Source organism: Miniopterus schreibersii (genome assembly GCF_964146895.1).
Source record: "Miniopterus schreibersii genome assembly, chromosome: 8".
Lineage (NCBI taxonomy): Eukaryota > Metazoa > Chordata > Mammalia > Chiroptera > Miniopteridae > Miniopterus > Miniopterus schreibersii.
In genome coordinates, this window is record NC_138109.1 from 69,371,050 (window position 1) to 69,379,646 (window position 8,597).

Sequence of the window (8,597 nt, forward strand, 5' to 3'; positions counted from 1 at the left end):
CTCGTTTCATCGTTTGCATTTTTACCTTCCTCTGTTTGCTAGCTTTCAGCTTCAGCCTTGCTCACAAACCTGATCACAATATTGCTGCCACAGCTCCAAGCATCACACCCTCATGTGGCAGCATCCAAAGCAAAAAGATATTTCATTCATCAACAACCAAGTCAACCATCTATAGCAGCACTACATGAAAAAAGTAAAACAAATTTCAGATGCTTTTCAAAAGTTTCCCAGAAATCTGTGCTACCAAATCCTGACAGGCCCTTGGAGACATTCAAATTCCGTTTTATTTCTACAAAACCCTTCTTGCCTGCTCTCAGCTTCCCATGGAAACCACGTGTCTCTGACTCTTCTCAAGCAAAGCAGGACTCCAGGTCTCACAGGGCTGGAAGGAAGGATGGGCACACTTGCAGGGCACACTGTGCTTCTCACTCCAACCTCTTGTGTGTTTAAAAAAAGAAGTGTACACACACAGCTTCACCAGAATAGGCAAATCCATAGAGAAAGAAAGAAGATTGCTTGGGGCTGGGAGGCAGGGGAGGTGGAGACAAGTGCTAATAGGATAGGAGTTTTTTTGGAGTGATGAAAATGTTCTATAAATTTTTATGGTGATGGTTGCACAACTCTGTGAATATCCTGAGAGCCATTAAATGGCACACTTTAAATAGGTAAACTGTAAATAGGTAAAGCTGTTTTTAAAAACTGTCGATCTACATCTTCAATTTACAGAAAAAGAACCAAAGCCAGAGCATTGTGCGGTCGACGGCATGGACCACACAGCCGGGACTGGGATCCGAGTGGGCCAACTCCTCCTCCAGGCCCCTGCCTGTCCGCCATGTGACTCCTCACTAGTCTCCAGGGGTGATGCTTTGGTTTCTGCTAAATCATAAGTTACTTTTTATTAGTGTTAACTGAGTAAAATCTAGTCATCATTCCTATATTTATAATGTTTTATGAGGGGCAGAGTGGACTCCTGCTCAGTGCAGGGAGAGAAACAGAACCACCCATTTATGAGTTTGTCTCCCTGGCACACTGCAGGTGCCCCAGGCAGGGTCAGGGCTTGCTTCTCTCTCATCCCCACTGGCCAGCACTGTGCTTATGGCAGCCAAGGTGGCAACCGCCAATCCTGAGCACAGGTCCTCTTCTAGGGAGTGAGTCAATGTGGGGACAGGAGGGGCGCTATAACAGGCAAGAAGGCCCAGAGGTTAGCCATCCAGGGAGCCCAGACCATTCCACTCCACAGAAGCCCTCTGACAGGACTGTGATTCCCTCTCCATGTCCCTAACTCCGGACTGACCCAGGCCAACATAGGTAAGCCAAGTGTGTCTCTGAATTCCCCAACTGTGGCCATCTTAGGCGTCCAGTATCACCTGAGAAATGCCCACCCTGCTCTGCTCCTCTGGTCCCAGGCCCAGTCCGACTCAGGCTGCTGCATTCAGGAGGTCACATAAGGGGGCGGTGGGGAGGTGGAAAGGCCCTAGACTGAGAATTAGGAGGCTGGGGTGCTGGTCTGGGCACCACAGAACCACTTTGAGCTGACATTTCCTTATCTATAAAATGAGGAGGTGAACCAGGTGATTTTATGTTTTTTTCCAGACCCACGACTCTCATTCTAAAGCGATCTTAGAACTCAGAGCAAACAAGGCCCCCCAGTAGCCAGTACTCATGGAATGATAAAATTTAAGCATTTAAGGAAGAGGCCTCCCATTAAATAATGCTCATTACAGCCATTAAAAGTAACAGGGAAAAAAAAAGTAAGAGGTTAGCAAAAAAAGGAAACCTATTTTTTTTACTCTAAATCATCTCATTCACCCCAACGTTGCCCTGACTCTTCATAATTCTTTATCAGAATTTCATTCCCGCCCTGGCCGGTGTGGCTCAGTTGGTTGGAGTGTCGCCCCGCACACCAAAGCAGGCTCCATTCCAGGTCAGGGCACATACCCGGCTGTGGGCTCCTTCTCCAGTCAGGACGCCTGCAGACGCAAGCGACTGATGTTCTTCTCTCACATCGATGTTTCTCTCTCCTCCTCTCACTCCCTCTCTCTCTAAAATCAATTAAAAACAAAACAAAACACAAAAGCATATCCTCAGGTGAGGGTTTAAAAAAACTTCACTCCTCTAGGAAGCTGGGCGAACCCCATTCTCTGTGTTTCCCCTCAGCAGCATGCTGTGGTGTGGTTAGGAGCGTGGCCTCCAGAGCCAGGCTGCCAGGCTGCCTTCGTTTGAATCCTGTGTGACCTTGGGTAAGTGACTTAACCTCTCAGGGCCCCAGTTTCCTCATCAGTAAGATAGAGAAAATAATAGTCCCTCCATCATAGGGTCACTATGAAGATTAAATCAGTTTCTATGGAAGCACCCAGTATCTAGAAACAACTCTGTAATTGTTAGCTCATCTTATTATCTTGAGTGTGTTATTGTCTGCTTATTGGCACGTTGTTTTATAGTTGTTTCTAAACATCATTGGAAGGACTGTCCCCTAACCGGTGTCCTTGCCCAGTGCTTAAATAATGCTCTGCACACAGCCAAGTCTTTGATAAATGGTGTCTGTTTCCCAGAGCAATCTGTTTCACAGGAGAAACTCCTTCATCAGAACTTCTGTCGAGGAGAACCTGTCCTTATTTTACACTCTGGGTGAGTGTTGGAGAAAAGAGCTGTCACCTTCTTTTTTGAGGCCTTGTTTCATGTCTTCCCTGAACGTGTCCTTTAGCCGGAGCAGCCTCGGGACTGCCCTGTCCTGGGCTTCAGATTACAGGTTAAAATTAGCCACATCACCCTGGGAGGGGGACCAGAGGAGGCAGGAATGTGGTGGGAGTGGATGCAACAGGCGTGCAATGAAGACAGTGGAGGGGCGAACGGAGGCCAGAGCCCCTCAAATGCTGGCATCCGCTGAGAGGCCACAGAGCCCAGGGATCCCCAAGGTTAGAAAGACCCTGAATTCATACCATCGCATCTGTCTGTTGTGCAAGGTCCCCTGCTGCTACATTTTAGCTGCCTGACAACTGGAATCTTCCAGACTGTTCCTTTTGTGATTACAGCCTGTCTTTGGAGTCGCACGGTGTGGGTGGATGCAGTTTATAGAACTACTTGGACCAAGAAGCCTGCTCCTCAAAGGAGCACTTGCTTTACACTCTTCCAGTGCCGTTCTTGCAAAACAACATCATGTGTCAGACTGTTTGGGGGAAAGGAGAGGAGCGAGGGCATCATTCAATTTCAGGACATGAGAAATACCGAGCATAGGCCAGCCCTGAACAGAATTCAGTAGGAATTCTGTCTCGTATGCACTCTCCCTCCTCTCGGGGCCTTTCCTCACTCCACGGTACCTTCTCTGTCAAATCCCCGCCCCCCACCCCCCACCTTCATGTATTCTCAGTACCTTAACCGCCAAAAATACGTACAAAACCCTCCACTCTCAGGAAAGGAGCACACCTCCCCTTTTATGGCTTTATTATGAAGGCAGGCTTTGACGGCAGAGACCTGGGTTCCAATCCTGGCTCTTCTGCTCTCTAGTTGTCTGAACTACTGTAAACTACCACACCTCCGCTATGTAAAATACAGGTAATAACACTAACCGCACCTGGTCGTGTGCTTCAGCTGCAAGTAACTGAAAAGCTGACTCCAGGGGGTTTAACCAATAAGGAAATTTATTGACCCACATAATTTTGAAGCTTAAAGGTGAGACAGAGTGATTGAACCTGGTGTCAGGTTCTTTCTGCAACCCAGTCTTCCATCCTCGGTGTCAGCTGCATCTTAAGGCTCCTTCCCAAGTCAGAGTGGCTGCCACCAGGACAGAGAGGGCCACTCCCTCCACCACGAACTAATAACTGACATCCGGGAATGTGCTGTGTGCTGATTGGCTTGGGGTTCCTAAACTAATTACTAGCAAAGTAGGGACAGGATTTCATGATTGGTACATAGACCAGTTGCTCTCAAACTGGAGCATGCATCAGAATCACCTGAAGGACTTATTACACCTCAGATGCTAGGGCCTCAGCGCCCGAGTTTGTGATTCAGTGAGTCCAGAGAAGAGCCTCAGCATGTGCCTTCCTAATAAGTTCTGAGAGGACACTGCTGCTGGACTACACATTGAGAACTACTAGCATAGACTAACCAGGAGTACCTTTGGACCGGGGGCAGTTCCCCAAATTGCAGAGGAACAGATGTTGGAGAGTTAACTGCGATCTTCAAAACCTTGCAGAGTAAAGGTGGAGACTATCGGCAATCCATTGCTGTGCACAGGACACTGCATAACTCAGTGGCTTAAACAGCAATGTAATACTAGCTCTGATGCTTCTGTCGGTTGAGTTGGCTCAGCTGACATTTTCACGTAGAGCCTCATATATGCAATTGTGGTCAGAGGGTGGTTGGGGCCAGAATCACCCAAAGGCTGCATTGAGCTGGACGTCCAAGACAGCTTCCTCACTCACATGTCTGACACCCGGTGTGGGATGGCTCACAGTGTGGTCTTAGAAAAATTAGATTTCTTACATGACAGTTGGCTTTCCCAAGAATGACCATTTAAGTGACCAAGGCAGAAGCTCTAAGGCTTCTCCCCATCTAGCCTTGGAACCCGCACGGTGTCATTTCTGCTGCACTCTACTAGTTACATGTGAGTCACAGGGCAACCCAGATTCAAGAAGAGGGCACCCCACAGAGAGGCAAAGGTCATTGAGGGACTGTCTTGAGGACTAGCTACCAAAGGGATTAAAGAAGATCACTCAGGTAAAGTTCTGAGTATGAATGTAAGTAAAGCATTTATCACTCAGGAAATTAGCATTATTATAATTGCTGTTCTTTTCAGGGGGTTTTGTTTATCACACTTTATCTGTTCCTGAGGAATTTAAGGCCTTCTCAACTAGAAAGGATTTTCAGACAAGGCACTAGCCAGAAGGTGAGGCAGTATTTTCTTGGAGCGTGATCTTTCCAACGTCCCCGAAACCATACTTAAAAGTAGCTACTTTCTGATATACTGGAGAGATCTGCACTCCCCAGTATATCTACTATTCAATGGAAATGTTCCTCTTCTGTTGGCTTCATTGTGGCTCCTATATTACAACACTGGCTTTTAATGAGAGATCCCCCGCCCCCACCCGGCTGATTTTACTAATAATTATGACAGCTCTTTTTTTCTGTTGTCAGTGCTTAGGTAAAAGCTGGTCCTCCAATGTCCTCAGTCACATTTGAGTTATGGAAAAAATCTCTAGACCAACAACTTATCAAGTTACCCTGTATCACTCACATCAACCACCTCTATTCTGAAGACAAATATACCTTCCCAATTTGAAAAACACTATGCATCACTTAGTTTCAGAATGGCCTCTTGGATGGGATGATTTTTCTTATTTCTGCCAAACATGCACATATATATCTTAGCTTTATCCTCACTGGGTTTTCCCTTTTCTTTAGAGTGTGAGAGTGAGTTGGGTTTTTAGTCAACTGTGAGACCAAGAGCAACTCGGGGGCTTTCAGTTTCTGCATGTTGTTGGGGGTGGGGAATGAGCAGGTGCAGGCTAGAAGAAGCCTCTCCCGGCTCAGAGGGGAAAAGCCAGGGGAGTCTGAGGAACTAGAGTATTTTGTCTGTCAGGTAAGGGAACCGTGTGGCCTGCCAGACTCTGGCGTGTTTAGACTTGAGCTTCACCGGGAAGATTGCACAAAGGCAAGTTCCTGGGAATGGTTCTGTGGGCTGAGAAGGTTGGGTTTTTTCCACCGGGCTATTTCTGTACCAAAAGCTCTCTGGAACCATGTGAGAGGCCACTAACCACTGCGGTTCACTGTAATATATCTTCTAGTCACTCTCTGTTGCATCATTTCCCCTCCATTCTCTGCTCAAGAGAATGACTGTGTGCACATGTGTATGTCCATGTGAGTGCGTATGTTGTGTGAGTTCCAAAGTTAGGTTACCGTGGAGACTTGTTTGGAAAAGGCATCATATGAACCACTTCAGCTGAGCACATGAAAATGCATTTCAAAAATCAAAGCTCCTCTTGTATGCACAGACTGTCTGGAAGGACACACAAAAAATTAATAACAGCTCTGGGGAAGGGAACTGGGGGTCAGTGGGCCGAGGGAGGCTTATTCTTCACTGTGTGCTGTTTAATTTTTTTCTTCTTACCGTGAGCAGTTAATACTTTTTAAAAATGAAACCTGACATTTATATGCCAAGGCTTCTCCTGGAAAACATTTGCTGGCTCACCTATCCCCTGGGCTCCTGCACTCAACTTCCCAGGAGGAAATTGGGAACCTCTGAACAGTCATGGCTGAATGTGAACAAGGCGTCTGGCTGCCTTCTTGGGTATTCGCTGCGATGGATCAGGCGTGCTGAGGGGAGATGCCGTGTCTCTCAGATTCGAGAGTAATCGGTGATGCCTTAAACACGCCCTTCCCGGCAGCATCGGGGGAAGGTGCAGCTGGCGGTGAGGGCCGCAGCGGGCCCGCGGGGAGCTGGCATGCGCGTGATGCCTGGAGTTGCCTGCCAAGCCCGCACGAAACAGCTCACCCAGGTTGGCCAGGGAAGCTCCGAGCCTGGTCACATGGGAGAATATTAAACACTTTCATCAGGTGCTCACATGGGTTTTGATTCCTGAAGAGATGATGGCTCAGACTTCAGAAATTGTGGTGACCTTATTGTGTGTCCCTTACACTCTGCTGAGCTGGTGACCCACTTCCAAACCGAGAGCACGAATTACAAAGGAGCATCCCAATAGCACTTCTGTTTCCATCTTTACTGTTCTGAGGGGCCACTAACATCGAGTATCGACACAGCTCCTCTTAGTGACACTCTATTCAATGTGGGCTGACTGCATTGTCCTGGACAGAGGTCCAGTCACTGAAAATCATTAGCCAACTCAAGAGGTAGGAAAACACTGCCCCTCACAAAAATAACTCCAGACTTGTGCAAGCTGCCAGCATCGGTCATTGGTATTGCACTTGCTTTCAGCACTCCGTTAAATATACCGCACCCTCCCACTGAAGCAGTTACTCCCTTCCTTTGAATAACATAGTAATGAGAACTAGAAAGGCTCCTGGGAATTTGGCAAGGGTTAGTATAAATGTTTCCATTAAGTCTGGCAAAGAGGAGAATGCTTTAGAGCCACCTGTCCACTCAAGGCCACCTTTTCGAGGTGAAGCCGTGCTTTCCTGCACATGGGAGAATGCCTGGACCTAGTATATGCTTGGCTGACAATATAATTTTGCTGCACAGGTCATTGTTGCATTGTTCCAATATGTTTGAAATTATCATAGAACTTCAAGTAATGCAGAATATTTTCCCATGGGAAATATTCTATTGTGCACTCAGAGCTACCCAGTCTCAGAGTTTCCTGCCGAGGACATGGTGTTACTCCTGTGAACACACTAGGGCAGTTGTTTCAGGGGATTTTGGTACAGTCAGGAGAAATTTTCAGGCCACCAGCATGCACCAGACACTTCCATACATCCTCATGTGTTGCTGACAGCCACTCTGAGAGGCTGACATCATTGATTGCACTTTCCGAGGGAGGAAGCTGGAGCGCAGGGAAGTGAGTGACTTGCACAAGGGTGTCCCCCTGTGAATGACAGAGCTGGGGTACACACCCAGGCCCTTCTTTCCCTACAGCAGTGACACTGCCTCTCAATGCCCTCCTTGATGCTGAAGGTATGAGGTGAGGCTCATAGTTTGGACTCGGGCAGGCAGGCCGACTAGATCATGGGTGGGACACTGATGAGAATGAGGACTTGGACTGTGGGTGGGGTGGGGTGGAGGGAGTCTGGTAATTGGCAATCCAATGACATCTGGAGAGTGAGAGCTGGGATTCCTGCTCATCTGACAGCAGGTAAGTAGGAGCTGCACTATAGGAGCAGGACTGAAATTTCTAAAAAGACTGAGGAGGAAATGACAAGGCAGACCCTTCGCCATAGAGGATAGAAGTCAGGAAGGCTTCAGAACCGCCTAAGAATCAAAGAGGTCAAAAGGTCAAGAAGGAAGCTCACAGGTAGGACTTTCCTCGAAGGAAATATGATGATGGCCGATGACTGGCATCAGCTCAGAGCAAGACCAGCACCAGCCTGACTTGGTGCTGAGTCTCTACTAAGTGGCGGGCACTCTTCTGGTTACCATGGAAATAGCAGTGAACAAAATAGATGAAGTCCCTGCCCTTAGGGAGATATAGTGAGAAATTATTAAATAAATAAGCGAGGAATCATATATCAAATGACGGTAAGTGCAGTAGAAAACAATCCAGCCGAGTAGGGGGGGTAGTAACGTGGCCATGGCGGTGCCTCGTTCACACAAGGTAGCCAGGAAGGAACTCGCTCTGGGACCTGTGAGCAGAGGCTTTGAAAAGTGAGGGAGTAAGCTGCGTGGGTGTCCGCAAGAGGAAGGAAGAGCAGTTACAAAAACCCTGCGGCAAAGGGTACTTGGGGCGCTGGAGGGAAAGCAAAGAGCTTTGTTTCCCAGGTGGGGTTCCCCAGGAAACAGTTTCTGAGGTGTTTATTGGGGCGTGCGCCTGGGATCAACCTGTGGAAGGGATTGGAGGGGAAGGAAGCAAGGCTGGGCAGCAGAGGATGAGCCTCGATGCAGACCCAACAGATGCCTCCGACAGCCCAGGGGGAGTTCTGAAGATAGG